At 41.0% G+C, this 25,085-nt stretch overlaps 1 protein-coding gene across 2 annotated transcripts in view; it reads right to left on the bottom strand.

Annotated features, from left to right (window-relative positions):
• Positions 1 to 25,085, bottom strand: part of NKAIN2 (sodium/potassium transporting ATPase interacting 2) — a 792,430-nt gene that overhangs the window by 750,720 nt on the left and 16,625 nt on the right. The gene's annotated exons all lie outside the window — the stretch shown is intronic.

Below are 25,085 nucleotides of genomic sequence, written 5' to 3'. Positions count from 1 at the left end.
CTTATGAGGAGAGGCTGAGGGAGCTGGGATTGTTTAGCCTGCAGAAGAGAAGAATGAGGGGGGATTTGATAGCTGCTTTCAACTACCTGAAAGGGGGTTCCAAAGAGGATGGCTCTAGACTGTTCTCAATGGTAGCAGATGACAGAACGAGGAGTAATGGTCTCAAGTTGCAGTGGGGGTGGTTTAGATTGGATATTAGGAAAAACTTTTTCACTAAGAGGGTGGTGAAACACTGGAATGCGTTACCTAGGGAGGTGGTGGAATCTCCTTCCTTAGAGGTTTTTAAGGTCAGGCTTGACAAAGCCCTGGCTGGGATGATTTAACTGGGAATTGGTCCTGCTTCGAGCAGGGGGTTGGACTAGATGACCTTCTGGGGTCCCTTCCAACCCTGATATTCTATGATTCTATGATCCCATGACTTTCATTCTTAGCTTCTTTCTATATTCTCTCTAATGAACTTCTCCAGTTCATTCATTCTACCATCAGCTCTGTGTCATTCAGTTTCCTTTAATAAGTATGACTTGTGTAATAACCCCGCCTTTCAATAAGGAGGAGATAAGGGAATGTCAGTTTGGAGCTAGCATTTGGCTATAATGCACATTAAAAAATTGTAGAGATGCAGAACTAACCAAGACAAAAGTGAAACACAGTTTTGCAGAATAATTTCCTACATCAAAGCTTTATATTTGAAGAAAATACATCACCTTTAGTAATCAAACTTCATGTGGATTCTATCCAAAAATTGAATAGCTTGATAAATTGAATAGCTTGATAACCAATACAAATAACTGGAATATGCTGCTTTGCTGTTCAATTCCCTCTCTCCCCATTGTTTTCCATCCCACTAACAATGTATCTGATACAGTCATTAGCTTGAGTATTTAGGCTGACCTATCCCTTCCTTTTCCCTAATCTTGTTACAAAACAACCAGGAAATTGATATTCTTCCCAATTTAATCCTTTGTTTCAGTGTCTCTTTTGAAGGCAATTACTGCAAAGATCTAACGATAGTATGAGCTCTAAATCATTTTAGGAAGTGCTCATAGAAAAGGTTGCCTAACATTTCCCATTATAAGACCTTGTTTTCAGTTGCTTATAATTTTGCAAATTTTAACTATTTAAGTGAAAATTTTCTATACTGTGCATCTGCTTCAGACTGGGGAGAGGGTGTTGTTTGTTTTTAAGTTTCAGCAAAAATGGTTCAGCAATTTCTGAGAAAGACATTAGGAAAAAATAAGTTTTGCTCATGTTAAAAAAAAATCATACAACTGTTTTGTTGAGAAGCTCTGGTGCCTCCATACTTTGGAGCAGGGACTTGAAATACAGCAAAGGCTTTGCCTTGGTATCAGGGATGTGCCTTTTGCTGTCCCTGTGAAAATCCATCCAACTCTGGTCAAGTTATAAGACTATGAAAAATCTCAGTTTGTGCATGCTCAGTAGAGACATGTTAGAGTTTAGCAGCTAAATTATCAGAAGGTTCCATCTATACTGAGCATACTTCAGCACAGAACTGCATGGCTGAGCAGGATTTTTCCTTGAACTGCTGCTCCCAGTTGCTGCAGGCCACTGTGACACACTGGGTCTCCAACAAAGCATGAGGAAACTGTCTCTTCTGTGCTGTCAATGCTTCCCCTACTGGCACCAAGGCAGTGGGGAGGAAAAGCATTCATGGATTTTAAGGCCATAAGGGACTGTTGTGATCATCTAGTCTGACCTCCTGCATACCACAGGCCATAGGTCTTCCTTGAAATAATACCTGCTTCAAATCCAATAGCTTCATGACAAGCTGGAGGAGCCAGGGGCAGAAGGATCTGTAACCACTAGACCCACTCCCCTCAGAACCTGAAAGAGCACCTAGGATTCCTGAAACCCTATGTTCTGCATTCTAATAACTGTAAAACCTGCTAGCAAAGTGTGCGCCTCTAATGGCTGGCCCACATATAGGATGAAAACCTATTACAGCTATCAGTTACTCCATTAGCTCAGGTGGCAGAGGTTTGTGCAGATAAAATTTTCAAACCTACTCATGACCCACCGGGGTGTCAATATGGTTTCACATTTTAGAATTTCTTGGTTTTTTCGTTTGCTTTTTTAAAAGCCTAGGAAATTACACACAAAAAACTCTGTTAAAAGAACATCAAGTCCAGAACTCAAAAGTTAGGAAATGCCTTTGAAACCTTAATTTGGCCCTCTTGTACATATGCATTATGATACAGTCTTTAATTACATGACCACATGCTATTTTGTTCATAGGAGCCCTGCCTCATTCAGTGGACAGTATAAAAGGTGTCCATTCATGCTTTTAGTATTTAGCAATCTTTATAAGGTGGGATTTGAGATCTGTAATCCAGGTAGTTCACTTGTACGCTAAAAGTGTTTCTGTACGTGCACTGTTGATTTATAAATTAAGTAGAAAACAGAGATAAAACTTTATTGAACCTTACACATAAATATGCATATGAATAAGACCAAAAAGTTATGAGTCAATTAAATATTTCATGGTGAAATCATTACCTTAATTAGCTATAACTATTCAGTTTGTTTATACAGTGGGGCTGAGTAGCCCAAGGTCAGCAGTATGTGGCCGACCACTGTGATAGTATACTTCTCAGCAAATAAACTGACTTTCAGATAAAACAGACTCCTTTCTGGGTCATTTGGTTGAAAACTGGCTGCGCTGTATATTTCAGGATCTATGATAAGTTAAGAATAGTGTAAAGCTGACAGCCTAATAACAGTATGTCTCTGGCTACTTGTCTACTTTTTTTTGTTTGTTCTTGCAGTATGATTTTACATTGTTTATTCTGCATTTGAAATGAATACATATGGTATAATAAAGTGAGCAGACTATTTAAAAACACTTAACTGAATCCATAATTGCTAAATATACAAGAATACAAAGATGTGAAAGGGATGCCACTGAGAAGAGGAAGTATGTTTTAGCTAAGGGCCCAACTGTTCCTTCCACTTCCCTCCATCTCTGCTTCTGGATCCTACCCAATGAGGCACAGAGGAGAAGGGTGCTGAAGCTACCTCGTTGCCACCCCTTAAATCCTGTGAAAACCCTTCTTCTAGAGCTCTATTAAGACAGGACTCCATAGATTCTGAGGGTGAGAGAGAGAGGGAGGGAGGGGAAAGGGAACAAGCTGCTTTGTAGCATTCTCCTTTTTAGTGGCGTGGATAACTTCACGCTGAGTACATGCATTCATGGTAGAAGAGAGGTACTTTTGCACAACTGAGAGATGACTGGCCAATGGCAGAATTCCATGAGCCATCACAAAGAGACAGAAAAGGTATTGAACCACAGAATTATTACCAAATCTTTGCCAGATTCATGGGTGCTTCCATTTGTGTCCAGTGTAAGCTGGTCTTCTGAGAGCATCAGCAAAACCTACTCCCCAAAAATAAAGAAAAAAACATAGACCAGATCCTCAGCCAGTGTAAATCCAATGTAGCTCCAGGATCTGGCCCCTTATTTGATCTATTTGTCTGTCAAATACATAAAAGGTGGAAAGATAATACCCAAGAACAGCCTTTCTTTCAATTGCTATTTAAATGTTTTCCAGTTCATATATTAAGGCACAGTTCTACACTAACTTTTTTGTATTTTTAACTCCTTTGTTCAACACATCCTGTGCCACCCATTGTTTTGATTTTATTCTCGTTGTAAGAGAAAAGGTTGAGTTAGCCATAGACTTTTAGTTAAGAGTGAATTTTTAGCCTGTTTATAATAAGTCACCAACGATTCTTGTTGAAAACTGCAGAACTGTAATTCTTTTCCCACTTCCTAGACCAGAGGTTTCTCAAACTGTGGTCTGTGGACCATCAGTGGTCCGCAATCCCCATTCAGGTGGTCCGCGGAGGAGGGATTTTAAAGTGGTTTACCCTTCCCTTTATATTTATGACAGGGTCCAATTTGAAATAAACTTGTAACTGATTTGCACCCAAAATTCCAAGTGCAGCCCATGGAAACTGTGCATGCTTAGCATTCCAACACGTACATACACCATTCTTATTTCTTTTCTTTCTTTCAGATGCAAGGTGCTCCACGTATCCTCCCTTTCCCCCTTCTAAGTTTAATCATCAAAATCAACAGGGTTCTGCCCATTGAGGCACAGAACACTCCCTGAAATTTTGGAATTGATTGGAAGCAGCATTAAAAACAATACACCACTTATGTTACAGACAGACAGAAATGCCACTGAGTTCAGAGTAAGACTTTGCTTCACTTGGTCAAATCAGCTTTGCAGTTGTTCAACACACTAGCAAACGAAGACTCTTTTCAGAATTGAACTTTGGCTCAGTATAAATGTCTGATTGACAAAGAAGCACCCATATGTCAGGTATGATCTAACAAAACAAAGTTGTGTTTTCTTCTGTGATTGGCAAGAAATAGTGCTTTTGGCCAATACATTAGTAATTCATTTGCCAATAAATTATAATCAGTTCTGATATATTGTGGCCACAGGTTTCATGGCTGTTAATTAAATTTGAACTCAGGATCTTTCTTTCCCAAAGCACAGGGCCTGATGACTCAGCAGGTAGACTCAAGTATCAATGAAACCCTCTATCAGCTACAGTAGTATTAAGCATCTTGTGAGATTGATACTGCAGGGCAACAACTACAAATATTCAGTAGGTCTGACATTCCAGTCTACTAAAAGGCAGTGGCACATGGGCATAACGACAACAGATGCTTCTGTGACCACTAATAGCCAGGAAAAATTGCACAAGCTTTACAGAAATGTGATAAAGTAAATTATAAAGCCTTATTTTCCATTTGAATAAGAATAGAGCATTTACAAAAAACTATGTTACCCAAGTTAAAGTGGTACTATGTATAATATGCAGTGAATTCACTAACACTGCCAGCATAATGGACACAGAAACTACCAAAAAAGAATGGTATCAGATTTTTCCAATTTTATATTTAATTTATTTGAAAAATGACAGAACAGTCTTAATTTCAAAATGTGGAATTTAAAGATTTCTTATCATATAAAGTCATATAAAAATATAGGCCAGCATTTTTTATTTTGTCCACATGCTAGGCATGCAGTACAGAATGTTCACAGCTGAAATTTATATGCGTTTCCTGTTATAAAGCAGCATAGTTGCACTTGTCAGAGAAAGAAATAGTGTTATAAAAGACCATTGTGCCACAAGAGAAACTGTTTCTCTCTTCTCAGCCAGTGCCTCACCAACATGAGAAGACTAGGTTTCTTAAACATAACATAGGGCTTGTCTCACCCTTTAGTGACTGGTCCATACAATGGAGGATAACAGCCTACTACTGCTACCAGTCACTCAGTTAGGACTCATAGTAGAGGTCTGTGCTGTGGATCTAAAGGTCCAAATGCCGATGATGAACCAAGCTGGGGGTTAACTTGGGTCCACATGAAGGACATTCTGGGTTTGTTTGTTTCATATTTCCATTAAGAAATCACATCCAGAAAAACTACATTAAAACAACATTAAGGCGACAAAATCAAGCTTTCAAAATTTAGAAAATAACAGAAATCATATTACCTGTGCAGCCTTAATTCATCCCCTTGTGTGCATGTATTAGGACAATCTTTAATTATATGATCAAATAGAATTTTACTATATATTTCAAAAGGCATAAACAATACAAAAAGACATAAAAATTGTGCACCCACAAAATTAAAAGCAGAAATAATTGCCTTACTTGTGGACACTTGTGTTTTCTTTACACCATTCTAAACAAATTACAAAAGTTCATATCATCTAGCACTGTGCACTTTACTTATATACTCTGTATCTCAGACAGCATGTATACCTTGTGATGGAGGGAGGATTCTGGGCTGCTGCTTCAGGATGCCATGGAACCCATTATTACTTGCATTCTGGAATGCCAAAGGCTCTGGCTACTTTAAATCAAAATCTTATTAGGAAAAAATATGTCTTTACATGACAAATGTAACTTAGAGGAACTCATTGGATTTAAGTCTGTAGAACCTTGCATTTTACTGGTACATTTAAAGCAAAGTAGTTCTTTAATCCTGCACTGAGAACTGCATCCATGGGCAGTCCCATTGAATCCAGTGTGTGAGTGCAGGGTACGCTTGCAGGGTTTCACCACAGGACTGGGGCCTTTATGCTAATAGTAAAACTAAAAGATAAGGAGTCTTTTCTCTGAATTGTCTCTTTGTTTTATCTTTCACTTCTGCTGATGTGGTCACTAACGTAGAGCAGAGAATAATACCTAATAATAGGACCGGATTGATTTCACACCAAACAAATGAATAATGTGATCAGAACATATCAAAAGCCATTTTCAACGTAGTGTTCACAAAATTCTAAGGGACCCTCACCTTCTGGAACATAGGTGGGCTCATTTTTTCCAACAGCATGCCCAACAAACATATATTTTGAATCTGAAATGCGGAACATTTCTGCCGATGTGGAACACTTGAGAGGTATGCTTGCAATAGCAATTTTGTAAGCTTCCAAAGCTGGTTCTGGTTGCATGGCAAATCTATGGATTTGAGTTTGGGGTGGTTTTTGCTGTGTGTTCTACAATTTTTTGAAGGAAGAGATGTAATTTATATGTAAATTTTTACTAAATACAACCCTTACAGTTCAAAAAGTAAATATTTTAAGAACAGTATATAATCATATGGTAAGAATACCAACACTTGCCTAAATAGAATTTAAAGAATAACTGTAATGAAAAAAGAACACAACATTAGTCAATTACAATTCTTGCATTGTGTTATTAAATCTTCTAAGACAATTTGAAGAAAGAATGAAAATATTAAGGAAAAACATTCAAAAATAAACACATACATTAGATTGAACATGATAAAGTATCTAATAAAATTCACTCTACCTCCTATAAACTTTCAATTTTAATTAAAACCCAGGAAAAAAACTAATATTCTACATACTGGCAATTTCATATTTATATTCTTTTAGATAGCAAGCACTCTTCAAAAAGATGGATTGAGTACAGTTCTAAATAAAGTTGTTATTCCAAAATGCTATTCCAGCTTCTGAGTTTGATTCCTATGAGTGATAGTCAAATGTGTGTGGTGCTGGTATAAAATTCTGTTTGCAAAAATTTAACATATTGGGCCAAAGTCATAGTGATTTCATCAGAGTTTCCAGATTTTTAAAATGATGGGCATATAGTTCTTCACTTTGCCTCTGTTAACGGTATCAATATTTGAAGACTGCATATGAAATCAAATTAAACATGCATCAACAAGTAAACTGTTTTTGCAATGGAAACCTGTTGGATGCTGAAATCCATGAACTTGCAAACATGTAACTGAAAGCAGAATTCAGCACATTTATTACTATTTTATCAGTGGCGGAATAGCAATCTCAGGTTTTTGATTGCAAAGATCAGAGATGATATCTACCTCGCAAGGTTGCAGTGAAATTCAGTTAATGTTTGTAAAGCAGTTTGAAGATGCACCACACTATGTTCTATTAGGACATTGAAAATGGAAAACTGATATAATGCTTCCTTAACCAATACAGGAAGAGCCAGGTGAGCAGTTGAAATCTTTAATTTTCCTAATCAGCCATGGGAGGTCACAGTTAAACACCACAAGTCAGCAGAAATATTACTTATGCGGTAATAAATCAAAAGCATTTAAAATTAACTCTAAGATTAGAAATAATAAGCTGGGACCCTTCCACGCATTTTTAGAGAAAAATATCCATGTAGTAGGACTGGCAGGATGATTGGTTGTGCAGAGGAGCTTTACTTCAAAGTATCACAATTTTAAATCCTAGTCACCTTCTCAACTTTAATTTCAATATGTTTAATACTAGGATCTGAACTTCCATCTCTGCAGGCATTATCATTGGCAGCAACAATTCTCTTTAGAAACCTCTCTGCAGTGTGAAAAAACAGATCCTCAGCATGTATAGTTTGGGCCCAGTCCTGTTTATTTCTCACCCGAGGCTCCAAAATGAGACAACACTAGCGCAGACAAAGTAAGAGTGTGTGTGTTCTCCAACTAATTCTTTACATCTGGAAGCTCTTTTGACATTTTGGACCAGATTCTCAGCTGCTGTAAATCAACATAGCTCTAATGAATTTAATGGAGATTAGCTGTTTCCTTATGCTCACAAGATCAATCATCTCTGTTCTCAGAGTAGCAGCCGTGTTAGTCTGTATTCACAAAAAGAAAAGGAGGACTTGTGGCACCTTAGAGACTAACAAATTTATCTGAGCATAAGCTTTCGTGAGCTACAGCTCACTTCATCGGATATCTCCTCAAGTGGCTGAGAACTCTGGAAAATTATATGACCCTTGATATCTTATCCAAGGACATATGCCATCACAACCAGCATTGGACTGTAAGCTCTTTTGAGCAGGAAACTGTGTTATCTGATGTGTTTAAACAGTGCATTGCACAACTAAGCTCAAATTCTGACTGTGTGATACAGACATAAAAATGACAATAATGATATATATCAGTGACGAAAGACCTGTCATGTTCTGATTATTTTATCATTAGCATAATTTCTCCCCCCAAAATACACTATAACTGAATTTTTGCATCTTCCCCCCTGCATCAATGTGAAGTGCAGGTATGCGCCAAGCCAGCTCTGGTGTTAACATAAACAGGTTTTGTATTTGTACAGACAGAAGGAAAAGAAAACATGGATTAAATATAAACAAACACTTCAGGCTTACAGATTTTTATTCTTAGTTGCCTTCAAATGGAAGTTGTTATAGCAACTATTCTTGGTCATCAGTGGTTCTTAAATGTGGAATAACTGCAGGGACTAATAGACATTTATATTATGTGTGCATCTAACTGCTAGAGAGGCATCATAGGAAGTTATCTGATGTTCAGAAGTTATTTGTTCACTTTGACTTTGGCCCAATACGTTGTTTGTTCAGATGTCTGTCTGATTCCATAGAGTATGCTTTACATACAATTATTTCATCACTTTTTACAAAAAAATGTGTATACTTTAAATTCACATGCTTTAAATGCTCTTGGGGTGGGGGAACCTGACAAGCAGTACTTTTAATTACCCAAACTAGAAAAGCACTAGCTAGTTCCCAGTATTGTATTCCATGTTGAAATGGCATTTATATTTGTGTATAGGCCAAAAAAATACGTCAATATTTTAGAGCAACATTGGGCAGGGAAGAAATTGACTTATATTTAGGCAGTCAAACAGGCGAAATACGGTATAATAGTAGGTAAGTAATAAGGGTTCTGAGGCAGGAAAGGGAGAAGTATGTAAAAAAAAGCAATTCAGAAGTGAAAAAGTTCCCTGCCTTACGCTACCTTTACATTGCAGGTTAAATATTGAGCATTATCTGATGAATTTTGTGTATGTAAAAAAATAATTAAGCCCATCGCCCAAAAATGGAAGAGCTGCAAGAAGCCTAGTAAGCAAAGTCATGCTCCCTCTTTACTGTTACAAAAGCATATCTATATAGTTAGGATTTAAAGCACAGCAAAAGTAGCAGATAGCTATTAAGTCTTAAAACACTAAAAATGGAAAAAAGAAAAACACAAAGTGGCAGCTACCGAATAATATCCTGACTGATGTACAGATTTCATGGACTGTTAAGTTATTAGGGCAAAGATTACAAAAAAAGCTTCCAAAAGATTAAGGCTGAGATTTTAAAAACTGTCAAGAAGATTTAGTTGCCCAGTTCCCATTTTAATTTTAATGGGAACTGGGTGTCTAAATCCCATTGGCACCTTTGAAAATCTCGGCCTTAAAGCAGACAGTTTTCACAAGTTCAAAATCAGGCTATACTAAGAACATGTGTATGTATTGCAGCAGACTTCTCACAGGGATGTGACACCAATGAACTCTGAAAATCAGACCATCCTTCTAGCAGTATAAAAACTGTACAGTATTTGTGAAGATGACAAAAGGTCACATTTTGCTATGCTTTTGTCAATCCTGGCACATGGCAGGAAGCTTACAGCAATAATAATCAAAACATGATCAAAACCCATAAACTTCTCTTCTGGATTCATTGTGCCGCACACAGCCGAAAGGCTGGGTGGATAAGGATTGGATAAAAATGGCACAAAAGACCTGGAACAGTGCTGTGCAAAAGCTCTATACTTGTATAAGATATGTCTCAGGCACATTTAACTGATGGTGTAAAAAGGACGGTGAAAGAGCCAAACTTGGATTTCAGAGTAACTTCAGCAAGTCCGACAACTACCTGAACAAGCCCTTCACAGGCCAAGTAAGAAATATTGGGCTGCATAGGAGTCTTTTGGATTGTCCTCCAAGACTAAAGGCAGCAAATTTAATGAAGCCACGGTGCTTCTATGACTGCCCCTGAGTTACCAATGTCTGGGATTCAGTTAAATTTGTTAGTCTCTAAGGTGCCACAAGTCCTCCTTTTCTTTTTGCAGATACAGACTAACATGGCTGCTACTCTGAAAACGTTCCTGAAGTTGATTCTAAGGTCTTCAAGGTGGTATCAGCAATGAGCCACAAACTGTTGCACTCAAAAGAATGAAGATGATGGAGAAGAAAAAACTAATACAAAAAGGATGATCTTTTATGACAACAGTCACAAAGCAAGATTCAGACTTATTTGATATTTCTAGCAGATACTGAACATTTTAATTTTTTTTTTCAAACCTGGGCTTGTTTTAAACATCTCACTGGATGCAAATCAAGCCATGAACAGTGACTTAATATGAGAAATGAATTTAAAGAAATTCCATTTTGAGTTATTCATTTTATTTATGATGATATAAAAGAGAGAACATACTTTAAGACACAAGCAAAAGGAATCAGAATTACACTTGAACTTTGAATCCTAACGCTGTATTTTCCCTTCGTATGAAATTTTCTTAGAATTTTATTTATTTATTTATTTATTTTTAAAAATGCAATTGCCAATGGCACTTTTAAGTTATTTGATATGCAGGTATTTGTTCTGGGGCTTCCTGAATCCGGTTTGCTGTCGACTGAGATCATCTGGAACCCAAATTACCCTTGGTCAAGAAACAAGCTGCTTTAAACAATAGGCCAAAAGCTTACTAAAGATCAAAGTTCAATCACTCCAGAAACTGAGAGCCAGTGTGGTCTTTTAGTTAAGGTGCTGGATTCAGGAATTATGGTTTCAGTTTCCATTTCTGCCACACTTCCAGTGTGACTTTAAGCAAGTCATTTAATTTCTACGGCTCTGAATTGTGGCCTTCATGTCTCTGTGCCCCATCTGTAAAATGGGAAAATAATACTTCTTTTCTTCTCCTTGTCAGTATTGTCTCTTTAGATTATAAAATCTTGGAGACAGGGATTGTCTCTTACTCTTTGCACATACAGCACCCAAACACAATGGGGGCCTAGTCTCAGTTGGGGCCTCTGTTGGCTATTGTTATATAAATAATAATAAACTCCCTGTCATAGTTATCTGCTCTCATTAGCTGGAAACAGATAAAAAAAGAATATGGATAACAAAATTCTAGTGGCTACATACAAATATTTCTAAAAATTGTATTTCTCATGGCTTTAGAATTACTGGGCCAATCTTATGCAAACTAGGATTATTCATTAATTATGAATAATACCTACATAAATAAGTCATGTTGGACGTGCACACACACACCTATGTTTGAGTTATGCATGTGTTTGTGATTGGAAAATAATAATATGGAGTACTTTTTCATGTCCTCATGACTTAAATGGTTCAACTGATTTTGCTCAGACATTCCTAAAACATTCATCTCAAGCCTTCGGTGAAACAGCCCAAAAGAAGAAATCAGTTTGAGAAAGCTAGGAAGGTGGGAAAGAACTCGCTATACTGTGATACTCTACCTCAAAGCAGCACCCTGGAACTCCCACATTCACCACTGTTGTATAATTATTATATGTTTTGTACAAAATATTCTTTGCAAGGTATCATTTTAAAAGTCTTGATCTGTTGAACATAATTATCCTGCTAGATTGTATGTGCTATCATTGTGTGTGAAGTTATGAAGTTTTGTTATGTGTATGTTATTGAAATATGTTGGGAGGTTAGGAACACTCACAACCAGCCTTTCAGGTACAATGGAGTAGCCAGACAGCGGTTAATGCAGGGGTGGGCAAACTTTTTGGCATGAGGGCCACATCGGGTTTCTAAAATTGTATGGAGGGCCCGTTAGGGGAGGCTGTGTCTCCCCAAACAGCCAGGCGTGCCAACCCCCCCCCGCTTCGCGCCCCCTGATGGCTCCCCTGAGATTCCTGCCCCATTCAATGCCCCCCTGCCCCTGATGGCCCCCCCGGGACTCCTACCCCATCCACCACTCCCTGTCCTGACCGCCCCCCGCCGCCCCATCCAAACCCCCCCTCTCCTTCCTGACTCCCCCCCGGGACTCCTGCCCCATCCAACCCCCCTGTTCCCCACCCTCTGACTGTCCCGCCCCCTATTCACACCCCTGCCCCCTGATCACCACCCCCAACTCCTCTGCCCTCTAGGAACCCCGCCGGCTCCCTGCCCTCTGCCCCATTACAGCGCTGCCTGGAGCGCCATGGCTGGCGGTGGCTCTGCAACTGTGCTGCCCAACCGCCCAGAGCACAGCGTGGCACGCTGCGGCTGCAGGGGAGCAGGGACAGCAGGGGAGGGGCCGAGGGCGAGCCTCCCGGGCCAGGAGCTCAGGGGCCAGGCAGGAGGGTCCCATGGGCTGGATGTGGCCTGCGGGCCGTAGTTTGCCCACCTCTGGGTTAGTGGCTCATCAACACCCATCAAGGAAAGAATCCACTATCCCAGAAACTGTATACAATGGAGACTTCACAGAGAGAACATGTAGACAATGGAGACTTTTTGACCAATGGGGACTGCCTGATCCCCAGGTCACTGCAAAAGATTTTTCCAGAAAGCTGGAAGAAACTATAAAAGAGAGGAAGTGACATCATCACTTGGCCTTTCTGCCCCCACCCCACCCCAGCCCAACATCTGGAGGAACATCTGGAGGACAAAGACTTTGAGCTGGAGAAGGGTGGTCCTGGGCTGGAAAGCAGTTCCCGCCTGTGTATTGAGGATCCGTGGCCTGTCTGGGTAAGATGCTGCTTGATTCAAATCCCCTTTACATTTGTAGAACTCAGACGGATCTCTACACTTGCTATTTATAATCACTTAAAATATTTCTGTAGTTATTATTTCTGTTTTATATTTAACCTAAAACAGTGTGTTTTGGTTGAAGTGCTTGGGAAATCTCAGCTCAGTTTACAAACGATAGTAACCTGACACTGACCAGGCTTCTGACCAGTGCAAGATGGTACAGTTCTGGGGTACAAAGCTGGGGAGCTGGGGGAAATTGGATGGAGCCTCCTATTGATGGTTCATGAGTAGCTGGGAGATTATTCATATAACTCAGTTGGGTCTGTGCCTGACCAGGTGCAGTACCTGTCAGAGGTTTACAGCCTGACAACAGCAACACAGTGTGAGAGGCTACCCAGATTAGTGGGTTTGGGGGACTTAGCGGCCCCACAATCAGGTTGCACCCTGCGGACCCTATCACAGATACATACATACAGTACAGTGTCTGCAGTCTTTTATGCAAGACCACTATATATTTGAACTCTATAAGCAGATTAAGGTCCCACCATGCCTTCAATAGTGTCTCCATTTGCCATACATAGTCCAAATTTACCCCCTTCCTGGGGTTTGGCTTTACTGGTGATTCAGATAACAAAACAAAGCCCAGCATAAGTTTTCTCTCCTAGTTTCACTGTTCCCCATTTCCATACAGGCCTCCCTCTGGCCAAGGGAGACATTCTAATTCCTTTTATAGCATGGTTGGAGCCAACAAGGTTCATTTACAATCAAGAGTCAGCAGTGAATGTTCTCCATTTGTACTCAGCGTTCTGGCACCTGTGTTTATAGTGACTCAGGAAAGGAGTCTTGCATACCCAGCATCCTGGAACCCTGCTACATACCACTTACACTAACTTTTATTTTTTTTTAATTAACGGTCTAATCATAGCATTGCAAAGGGGTAATGTGAAATTATCGCTATTCTTTTAATTTGATTGAGCAGAAAAAAGTATGAAACATTTATCACTTATTCTGTCCATAATAGACTTCTAATGATGAGTTCACTAAAACCACATGCTTTAAAGTAAACTCAGATCTGTTCCTAAAGGTTACAGCAATATACTTTCATCAAAAACAGATTTACTGTTCTTTCTCTTAAAGCTTTGAGCACCACCTACACTCTGTGGGAGAACCTGACTCTATAACTAGAAATACACTAATAAATCCATAACAGATGTGAACTCATTCAAGCACAATCTCTGACCTCAGTTTCCACTTTGACTGTTACAATATTTTGCCTAAAATGCATCTGTAACCTACCAGTCAGGGTATTACATGTCCCCAACTGTGCCTGATTCACAGAGGACATGGCTCTGTTACAGCTTTCAGCTTGAAAAAATGGCTCTTTAGCTCAGACTGTAGAGATTCACATGGTTTAGCTCTGGGGGTCCCTGAATCCTTAGAATGTCAGCAAAGATGATGGTTGTCACACATGCTCTTTGACCATACCCGAGGCTCCGGAGGGAAGGGTGCCTTGGAGACTCAGTCCAGCCCCGGTGTAGAGACCTGCAAATCTGCAGAACCTGCAGATAATTTTTGTGGATCGTGGATCGGATGTGGATACACATTTGTGTATCTGCGCAGGGCTCTACCCATCAGTTGTGTCCCCACCCAGCCCTTTCCATCAGTTCAATCCCTCCCCATCACCCCACCTCAGTTCAGTCCCTCCAACCTCTCACCTCTGCTACTCTTGCGGTTCTTCAGGGGTAGGGGGACGGGCTGCAGAGGGTCCACTGTCTCCCATCCAGGCTGAGGGGGTGCATCTCCAGGGGCTCTTCACCCCCCTCTGCCCCTTCCCGGGCCAGGTGCTGGGGAGGGGGAGTGGTGGGAGAGGACCAGATAACCCATCCCTGATGCTCACAGCAGAGGAGGAGGGAGGAGGAGGCAGAGCTCTGTTGAGTGCTGGGCTCTTTGCTTGCTTCTTCCCTCTCCCCTACTGTGAAAACAGTAAGCAGAGGGCACAGAAATCTGCCAGATTCTGGCAGAGTTGAACTTTAATCACCACATGAGCTCCAGCCCCCTGTGAAACCCCATCTCTCGCAAAAAAGTCATGAGAGTTGGCAACACTGCAGTAGTATGTGTGCTGTGTATTCTCTACTTACAGAAAGCCCCTTTGACTCCGTCATTCATTTTGCATTGCTGGCTTTCAAAACAATAGAAAAGAGGAAAAAACGTGAGATACGAGGAAAAAAATCCTTTGTGATGCTAAAGTTCCATAAACGCAAGATCAGTTCCATTCTCATCTGCACTCCCCTGCCAAAAAAACCTATTATAATGCTCTCTTAACATTTCAGCAATCCAGCTCTTCTTTCCACAACTGCACTTCTTCAAATTAATAATCCTTAGTGTAATTCTAGCCACTTAAATCAATTACTAGATTTAAATTTTCTCCTAAAGTGTGCAAAATTACATTGTATTTCTCTGCTACTTTTTGTTCTGTTCTGCTGCAGCAGGTCCATCCAGTGTGTCTGTGTCATTATATGACATTCCCTTGTATTTTTAACTCTCGTCTTAAAGGAGAAATGAAAACATTGGCCACTGCAATGTCTAAAATATGAGAGGTTATTTGGGAAGAGAGTACAAATGATCTCATGACTAGATGGGTTACTGATTTAAGGAATCTTAATGATTTTCAGTAACACTTCATGACAAAGGCTTGGCCAGAGATATGAGTTTCAGTCTAGGTTGTAATTACAAAGGCCCTGCATTTATTTTCAGCTAGCTGAAGCATCTGTTATAAGTGGATGCAATCCCAAAAGCACACAGCTATTTAAGTTTGGCCCTTTACTTCAACTTTAGGAGACAATCTGTTACCATATATGTAGCCAATGAGATAGATTCTAAGCAATGGCTCAGTCTACCTTTTTGTTCCTACTAAGTTTTAAGGAAGCAGTGCACATAAGCCCTAAGTAGTTAAAAGATATGGACGGTGGCAGAAGTGAGGCTATGAAAGAAAAACACTGGCACACTCCATCACTGCCTGTCAGCTCTTGAAAAGCAGGAACTCAGTCACCATTATGAGCATAACTAATCCTTGTAAGGATGGATTTTATTAACTATATTTCACAGCTTTCCTATTTACAATTATATCCATCTTCTTTAATAAGTGAGCCTGGAGAAACAGCCTATCTTATTTTGTTTTTTTCCAATGCATTCTCCTGCATGTATTTTTGTTTTTTTATTGTTTGCTTTGTATGTTTTATTTATTTTTTTGTGGGTGACATAAGAATAGCCATACTGGGTAATACCAATCGTCCACCTAGCCAAGTATTCTGCCTTCCAGCAGTGGCCAGTGCTAGATGCTTCAGAAAATGAACAGAACAGGGCAATTTATCAAGTGATCCATTCCCTGTCATCCAGTCCCAGCTTCTAAAAGTCAGATGTTTGGGGAAACCCAGAGCATTGGGTTTTTCTCCCTCAACATCTTGGCTAATAACCATTGATGGACCTATCCTCCACGAAGTTACCGACAGTAGAACCTCAGAGCTATGAACACCAGAGTTACAAACTGACGGGACAGCCACACGCCTCATTTGGAACCAGAAGTATACAATCAGACAGCAGAGACAAAAAAAAGCAAATACTCTGCTATACAATACTGTGTTAAATGTAAACTACTAAAACAAAGGGAACATTTTAAAAAAATGGACAAGGTAAGGAAACTGTTTCTGTGCTTGTTTCGTTTAAGATGGTTAAGAGCAGCATTCTTCTTCTGCATAGTAAAGTTTCAAAGCTGTATTAAGTCTATGTTCAGTTGTAAACTTTTGAAAGAACTATACCGTTTTGTTCAGAGTTACGAACATTTCAGAATTACAAACAACCTCCATTCCCAAGATGTTCATAATTCTACTGTAATTATTTTTTTAATCCAGTTATACTTTTGACCTTCACAACATGCCCAGAGCAATGAGCTCCACAGGTTCACTGTGTTGTGTGAAAAAGTACTTCCTTATGTTTGTTTTAAACCTACTGCCTATTAATTTCATTCGGTGACCCCTGGTTTCTATGTTACATGAAGGGGTAAATAACACTTCCTTATCCACTTTCTCCACATCATTCATGATTTTATAGACCTCTATCTTAGTCGTCACTTTTCTAAGATAAACGGTCCCAGTCTTTTTAATCTTTCTTCATATGGAAGCTGTTCCATACCCCTAATCAGTTTTGTTCATAGAAGAATCATAGAATCATAGAAGTTTAGGGTTGGAAGAGACCTCAGGAGGTCATCTACTCCAACCCCCTGCTACAAGCAGGACCAACACCAACTAAATCTTCCCAGCGAAGGCTTTGTCAAGGCGGACCTTAAAAACCTCTAAGGATAGAGATTCCACCATCTCCCTAGGTAACCCATTCCAGTGCTTCACCACCCTCCTAGTGAAATAGTGTTTCCTAATTTCCAACCTAGAACTCCCCCACTGCAACTTGAGACCATTGATCCTTGTTCTGTCATCTGCCACCACTGAGAACTGCTAAGCTCCATCCTCTTTGGAACCTCCCTTCGGGTAGTTGAAGGCTGCTATCAAATCCCCCCTCACTCTTCTCTTCTGCAGACTAAACAATCCCAGTTCCCTCAGCCTCTCCTCATAAGTCATGTGCCCCAGCCCCCTGATCATTTTCATTCCCCTCCACTGGACTCTCTCCAATTTTCCACATCCTTTCTGTAGTAGGGGACCCAAAACTGGATGCAATACTCCAGATGTGGCCTCACCAGTCCCGAATAGAGGGAAATAATCACTTCCCTCGATCTGCTGGCAATGCTCCTACTAATTCAGCCCAATATGCTATTAGCCTTCCTGGCAACAAGGGCACACTGCTGACTCATATCCAGCTTCTCATCCACTGTAACCCCTATCTCCTTTTCTGCCGAACTGCTGCCTACCCATTTGGTCCCTAGTCTGTAGCAGTGCATGGGATTCTTCCGTCCTAAGTGCAGGCCTCTGCACTTGTTCTTGTGGAACCTCATCAGATTTCTTTTGGCCCAATCCTCCAACTTGTCTAGGTCACTCTGTATCCTATCCTTACCCTCCAGCATATCTACCTCTTCTCTCAGCTTAGTGTCATCCGCGAACTTCCTGAGGGTGCAATCTATCCCATCATCCAGATCATTAATAAAGATGTTGAACAAAACCAGGACCAACCCTTGAGGCACTCTGCTTGATACCAGCTGCCAACTAGACATCGAGCCGTTAATCACTACCCACTGAGCCCGACAATCTAGCCAGATTTCTATCTACCTTATAGTCCATTAATCCAATCCATACTTTTTTAACTTGCTGGCAAGAATACTGTGGGAGACCGTATCAAAAGCTTTGCTAAAGTCAAGATATATCATGTCCACTGCTTTCCCCATATCCACAGAGCCAGTTAGCTCATCAAAGAAAGCAATCAGGCTGGTCAGGCTTGCGCTTGGTGAATTCATGTTGACTGTTCTTGATCACCTTCCTCTCCTTCAAGTGCTTCAAAATGAATCATAGAATCATAGAATATCAGGGTTGGAAGGGACCCCAGAAGGTCATCTAGTCCAACCCCCTGATCAAAGCAGGACCAATTCCCAGTTAAATCATCCCAGCCAGGGCTTTGTCAAGCCTGACCTTAAAAACCTCTAAGGAAGGAGATTCTACCACCTCCCTAGGTAACGCATTCCAGTGTTTCACCACCCTCTTAATGAAAAAGTTTTTCCTAATATCCAATCTAAACCTCCCCCACTGCAACTTGAGACCATTACTCCTCGTTCTGTCATCTGCTACCATTGAGAACAGTCTAGAGCCATCCTCTTTGGAACCCCCTTTCAGGTAGTTGAAAGCAGCTATCAAATCCCCCCTCATTCTTCTCTTCTGCAGGCTAAACAATCCCAGCTCCCTCAGCCTCTCCTCATAACTCATGTGTTCCAGTCCCCTAATCATTTTTGTTGCCCTTCGCTGGACTCTCTCTAATTTATCCACATCCTTCTTGAAGTGTGGGGCCCAAAACTGGACACAGTACTCCAGATGAGGCCTCACCAATGTCGAATAGAGGGGAACGATCACGTCCCTCGATCTGCTCGCTATGCCCCTACTTATACATCCCAAAATGCCATTGGCCTTCTTGGCAACAAGGGCACACTGCTGACTCATATCCAGCTTCTCGTCCACTGTCACCCCTAGGTCCTTTTCCGCAGAACTGCTGCCTAGCCATTCGGTCCCTAGTCTGTAGCTGTGCATTGGGTTCTTCCGTCCTAAGTGCAGGACCCTGCACTTATCCTTATTGAACCTCATCAGATTTCTTTTGGCCCAATCCTCCAATTTGTCTAGGTCCTTCTGTATCCTATCCCTCCCCTCCAGCGTATCTACCACTCCTCCCAGTTTAGTATCATCCGCAAATTTGCTGAGAGTGCAATCCACACCATCCCCCAGATCATTTATGAAGATATTGAACAAAACTGGCCCCAGGACTGACCCTTGGGGTACTCCACTTGACACTGGCTGCCAACTAGATATGGAGCCATTGATCACTACCCGTTGAGCCCGACAATCTAGCCAGCTTTCTACCCACCTTGTAGTGCATTCATCCAGCCCATACTTCCTTAACTTGCTGACAAGAATACTGTGGGAAAATGGTTTCCTTGAGGACCTGTTCCATGATTTTTCCAGGGATTGAGGTGATGCTGACTGGTCTGTAGTTTCCCTGGTTCTCCTTCTTCCTTTTTTTAAAGATAGGAAGATTGTTGCCCTTCTCTATACTTTTTCCAATTCTAATATATCTTAGAATCATAGAATATCAGAGTTGGAAGGGACCTCAGGAGGTCATCTAGTCCAACCCCCTACTCAAAGTGGGACCAGTCCCCAATGTTTGCCCCAGATCCCTAAATGGCCCCCTCAAGGATTGAACTCATAACCCTGGGTTTAGCAGGCCAATGCTCAAACCACTGAGCTATCCCTCCGCTAATCTTTTTTGAGATTAGGTGACCAGAACTGCACGCAGTACTCAAAGTGAGGGTGTACCAATGATTTCTATAGTGGCATCATAATATTTTCTATATTATTATCTATCCCTTTCCTAATGGTTCCTAATACTCTGTTAGCTTTTTTGACTGCTACTGCACATTGAGCAGATGTTCTCAGAGAACTATCCACAATGACTCCAAGATCTCTTTCTTGAGGGGTAACAGCTTATTTAAACCCCACCATATTGTATGTATGGTTCGGATTATGCTTTCCAATATGCATTTATGGAAATGCACTGAATTTCATCTGCCATTTTGTTACCCAGTCACCCTGTTTTGTGAAATTCCTTTGTAACTCTTCGCAGTCAGCTTTGGACTTAACTAACTTGTGTAATTTGGTACCATCTGCAAATTTTGCGACCTCACTGTTTATCCCTTTTTCCAGATCATTTATGAATATGTTGTATAGCACTGGTACCAGTACAGATCCTTGGGAGACCCCCCTATTTACCTCTCTCCACTGTGAAAACTGAGCATTTATTCCTACCCTTTATTTCCTGTCTTTTATCCAGTTACTGACCCATGAGAGGACCTTCCCTCTTATCCCATGATTGCTTAGTTTGCTTAAGAGCCTTTGATGAGGGACCTTGTCAAAGGCCTTCTGATAGTCCAAGTACAGTATATCCACTTGATCACACTTGTCCACATTTGTTGACCCTCACAATGAATTCTAATAGATAGAAAAGGAGTACTTGTGGCACCTTAGAGACTAACCAATTTATTTGAGCATGAGCTTTTGTGAGCTACAGCTCACTTCATCGGATGCATACCGTGGAAACTGCAGAAGACATTATATACACAGAGACCATGAAACAATACCTCCTCCCACCCCACTGTCCTGCTGGTAATAGCTTATCTAAAGTGATCATCAAGTTGGGCCATTTCCAGCACAAATCCAGGTTTTCTCACCCTCCGCCCCGCCACACACAAACTCACTCTCCTGCTCGTAATAGCCCATCCAAAGTGACCACTCTCTTTAAAATGTGTATGATAATCAAGGTGGGCCATTTCCAGCACAAATCCAGGTTTTCTCACCCCCCCATCCCCCTCCAAAAACCACACACACAAACTCACTCTCCTGCTGGTAATAGCTTATCCAAAGTGACCACTCTCCTCACAATGTGCATGGTAATCAAGGTGGGCCATTTCCAGCACAAATCCAGGTTTTCTCACCCCCCCCCACCCCCATACACACACAAACTCATTCTCCTGCTGGTAACAGCTCATCCAAAGTGACCACTCTCCCTACAATGTGCATGATAATCAAGGTGGGCCATTTCCAGCATAAATCCAAGTTTAACCAAAACGCTGGGGAGGGGGGGTAGAAAAAAACAAGGGGAAATAGGCTACCTTGCATAATGACTTAGCCACTCCCAGTCTCTATTTAAGCCTAAATTAATAGTATCCAATTTGCAAATGAATTCCAATTCAACAGTCTCTCGCTGGAGTCTGGATTTGAAGTTTTTTTGTTGTAAGATAGCGACCTTCATGTCTGTGATTGCGTGACCAGAGAGATTGAAGTGTTCTCCAACTGGTTTATGAATGTTATAATTCTTGACATCTGATTTGTGTCCATTTATTCTTTTACGTAGAGATTGTCCAGTTTGACCAATGTACATGGCAGAGGGGCATTGCTGGCACATGATGGCATATATCACATTGGTGGATGTGCAGGTGAACGAGCCTCTGATGGTGTGGCTGATGTTATTAGGCCCTTTGATGGTGTCCCCTGAATAGATATGTGGGCACAGTTGGCAACGGGCTTTGTTGCAAGGATAGGTTCCTGGGTTAGTGGTTCTGTTGTGTGGTATGTGGTTGTTGGTGAGTATTTGCTTCAGGTTGGGGGGCTGTCTGTAGGCAAGGACTGGCCTGTCTCCCAAGATTTGTGAAAGTGTTGGGTCATCCTTCAGGATAGGTTGTAGATCCTTAATAATGCGTTGGAGGGGTTTTAGTTGGGGGCTGAAGGTGACGGCTAGTGGCGTTCTGTTATTTTCTTTGTTAGGCCTGTCTTGTAGTAGGTGACTTCTGGGAACTCTTCTGGCTCTATCAATCTGTTTCTTTGCTATGGGTACCCGCATGGCCCCACAGTATGCCAACATTTTTATGGCTGACTTAGAACAACGCTTCCTCAGCTCTCGTCCCCTAACGCCCCTACTCTACTTGCGCTATATTGATGACATCTTCATCATCTGGACCCATGGAAAAGAAGCCCTTGAGGAATTCCACCATGATTTCAACAATTTCCATCCCACCATCAACCTCAGCCTGGTCCAGTCCACACAAGAGATCCACTTCCTGGACACTACAGTGCTAATAAACAATGGTCACATAAACACCACCCTATACCAGAAACCTACTGACCGCTATTCCTACCTACATGCCTCCAGCTTTCACCCTGACCACACCACTCAATCCATCGTCTACAGCCAAGCTCTGCGATACAATCACATTTGCTCCAACCCCTGAGACAGAGACAAACACCTATAAGATCTCTATCAAGCATTCTTACAACTACAATACCCACCTGCGGAAGTGAAGAAACAGATTGATAGAGCTTAAACTTGGATTTATGCTGGAAATGGCCCACCTTGATTATCATGCACATTGTAAGGAGAGTGGTCAGTTTGGATGAGCTATTGCCAGCAGGAGAGTGAGTTTGTGGGCGGGGGGGGGGGGTGAGAAAACCTGGATTTGTGCTGGAAATGGCCCACTTTGATTATCATGCACATTGTAGTGAGAGTGGTCACTTTGGATGAGCTATTACCAGCAGGAGAGTGAGTTTGTGTGTGTGGTTTTTTGAAAAAAAAGGGGGTGGGGGGGGTGAGAAAACCTGGATTTGTGCTGGAAATGGCCCACCTTGATTTTCATACACATTGTGAGGAGAGTGGTCACTTTGGATAAGCTATTACCAGCAGGAGAGTGAGTTTGTGTGGGGGTGGGGTGGCAGAGAGTGAGAAAACCTGGATTTGTGCTGGAAATGGCCCAACTTGATGATCACTTTAGATAAGCTATTACCAGCAGCAGAATGGGGTGGGAGGAGGTATTGTTTCATGGTCTCTGTGTATATAATGTCTTCTGCAGTTTCCACGGTATGCATCCGATGAAGTGAGCTGTAGCTCACGAAAGCTCATGCTCAAATAAATTGGTTAGTCTCTAAGGTGCCACAAGTACTCCTTTTCTTTTTGCGAATACAGACTAACACGGCTGTTACTCTGAAACCTCTAATAGATAGGTGAGGCATGATTTCCCTTTACAAAAGCTGTGTTCCCTCTTCCCCAGTAAATTATGTTCATCTAGGTGTCTGATAATTCTCTTCTTTACTATAGTTTCAACCAATTTGCCTGTTCTGAAGCTAGGATTATTGGCCTGTATTTGCCAGGATTGCCTCTGGAGCCTTTTTTAAAAATTGGCACTACAATCATCTGGTACAGAGGCTGCTTTAAGTCATAGTTACATACAGCAGTTAGTAGTTCTGCAATTTCACATTTGGGTGAATACCATCTGGGCCTGGTGACTTATTACTGTTTAATTTATCAATTTGTTCCAAAACCTCCTCTACTGCCACCTCAATCTGGGACAGTTCCTTATCTTTGTCACCTAAAATGAATGTCTCAGGTGTGGCAATCTCCCTCACATCCTCTTCAGTGAAGATCAATGCAAAGAATTCATTTAGCTTCTCTGTAACGGCCTTGTCTTCCTTGAGTGCTTCCTTGATGTTTCCTTTAGCATCTTGATCACCCAGTGGTATCAGTGGTGATGGTGTTTTGGGTATTCTGTGTGTTTGTTTCTGTCTTTAATGGCACTGTAAATAAATGCTCTAATTTAACAACTCTGGGCCAGAACCCTGGGTCTGGCTGAGATGTACTCACCACAGGACCCAGAGAAGAAGGATGGGGGGAGAAGTTTACTCTAAACGTTCTTCTTCCCTAAGCCTCACCCTTACTGGGGACCAAAACAGCCTGGCACAACATAGAGCAGCTTAGGAGCTGCAGTAAATGACACAGTGGCAGCCAGGACTCAAGGGATTCCCTCATGCTTCCACTCCATCACAACAGATGGTGTAAAGCCAGTGTAGGCAAATACGTCACTACTTAATAAGTCAGGGTATCCAGCCCTTTTGCATCAATGGAGTGATTTCTATAATAAAGCCACTTTATTATTAATTATTTTTATTATATCAGTGGTCATAAGACTACTTATTATTATTTATTTATTTGTGTGTGTACCAGTAGTGATAGGACTGCTTCAGGGACTAGGACCTTTGAGGAAAAAACCTTTTTATTGTTGCTAAATGTATCTTGATATATTCATTTTAAAGTTTGCCTATTAGATGCAAAATTCACTATAACTAAGGGATCATTAGGGAATGTAATTTCAACTGTAGCACAAAATACAAGACAACCATTGCAAAAATTAAGTTCTGAAGAATTGAAGCTGCTCTGGTTAAGACAGTGAAGAGCAAGTGTGGCAGGGAAAGCAGCCTCTAGTGGATAAAGTAAGGGAAACAGGTAAATAATGTAGGACTCCAGTAGTAAAAGTTCTGACTAACTCCATGAGAAAAAATAATTACAAGATTATACTAGCTGGCTAGTCAAAGGATTTGTTGTGCTTCTGCAAGAGTGGACAGATTGTATAACCACCTCTCCCCTGTTAGGCTTATAAGACAAAGTAAGAAAAAACACAGTACTATTGAATGATCCTTCACCATATCCCAGGTGTGAAGATTTTGTTTTGTTTGGCACTAAGTAAATAACTTTGTAGACATATGTCTTTGGGAAGCCCTTTCTGAGTGATCTTAATGACATGTTGAATGCAATTACAGTATTTCAAGACAACTTTTTGGGGGTACATCTTAAAGATATTTAATCCCAATGGGAAAAGATTCTACCTTCAAAATTCACTGTGCTATTTCCTCCTTATGATGTTTGTCAAACAAACAGCATGCAGAATATTTTCTTTCTAACATTCTGGGAACTCAAATTAAGTTGGTTAGAAAATTATCTGTGGAAAAAGTAAGACTTTCCATGTTCCTGGAACACTAATTCA

This window comes from Lepidochelys kempii, chromosome 3 (genome assembly GCF_965140285.1).
Source record: "Lepidochelys kempii isolate rLepKem1 chromosome 3, rLepKem1.hap1, whole genome shotgun sequence".
NCBI classification, from domain to species: domain Eukaryota; kingdom Metazoa; phylum Chordata; order Testudines; family Cheloniidae; genus Lepidochelys; species Lepidochelys kempii.
This window is presented reverse-complemented; position numbering and strand designations above follow the sequence as displayed.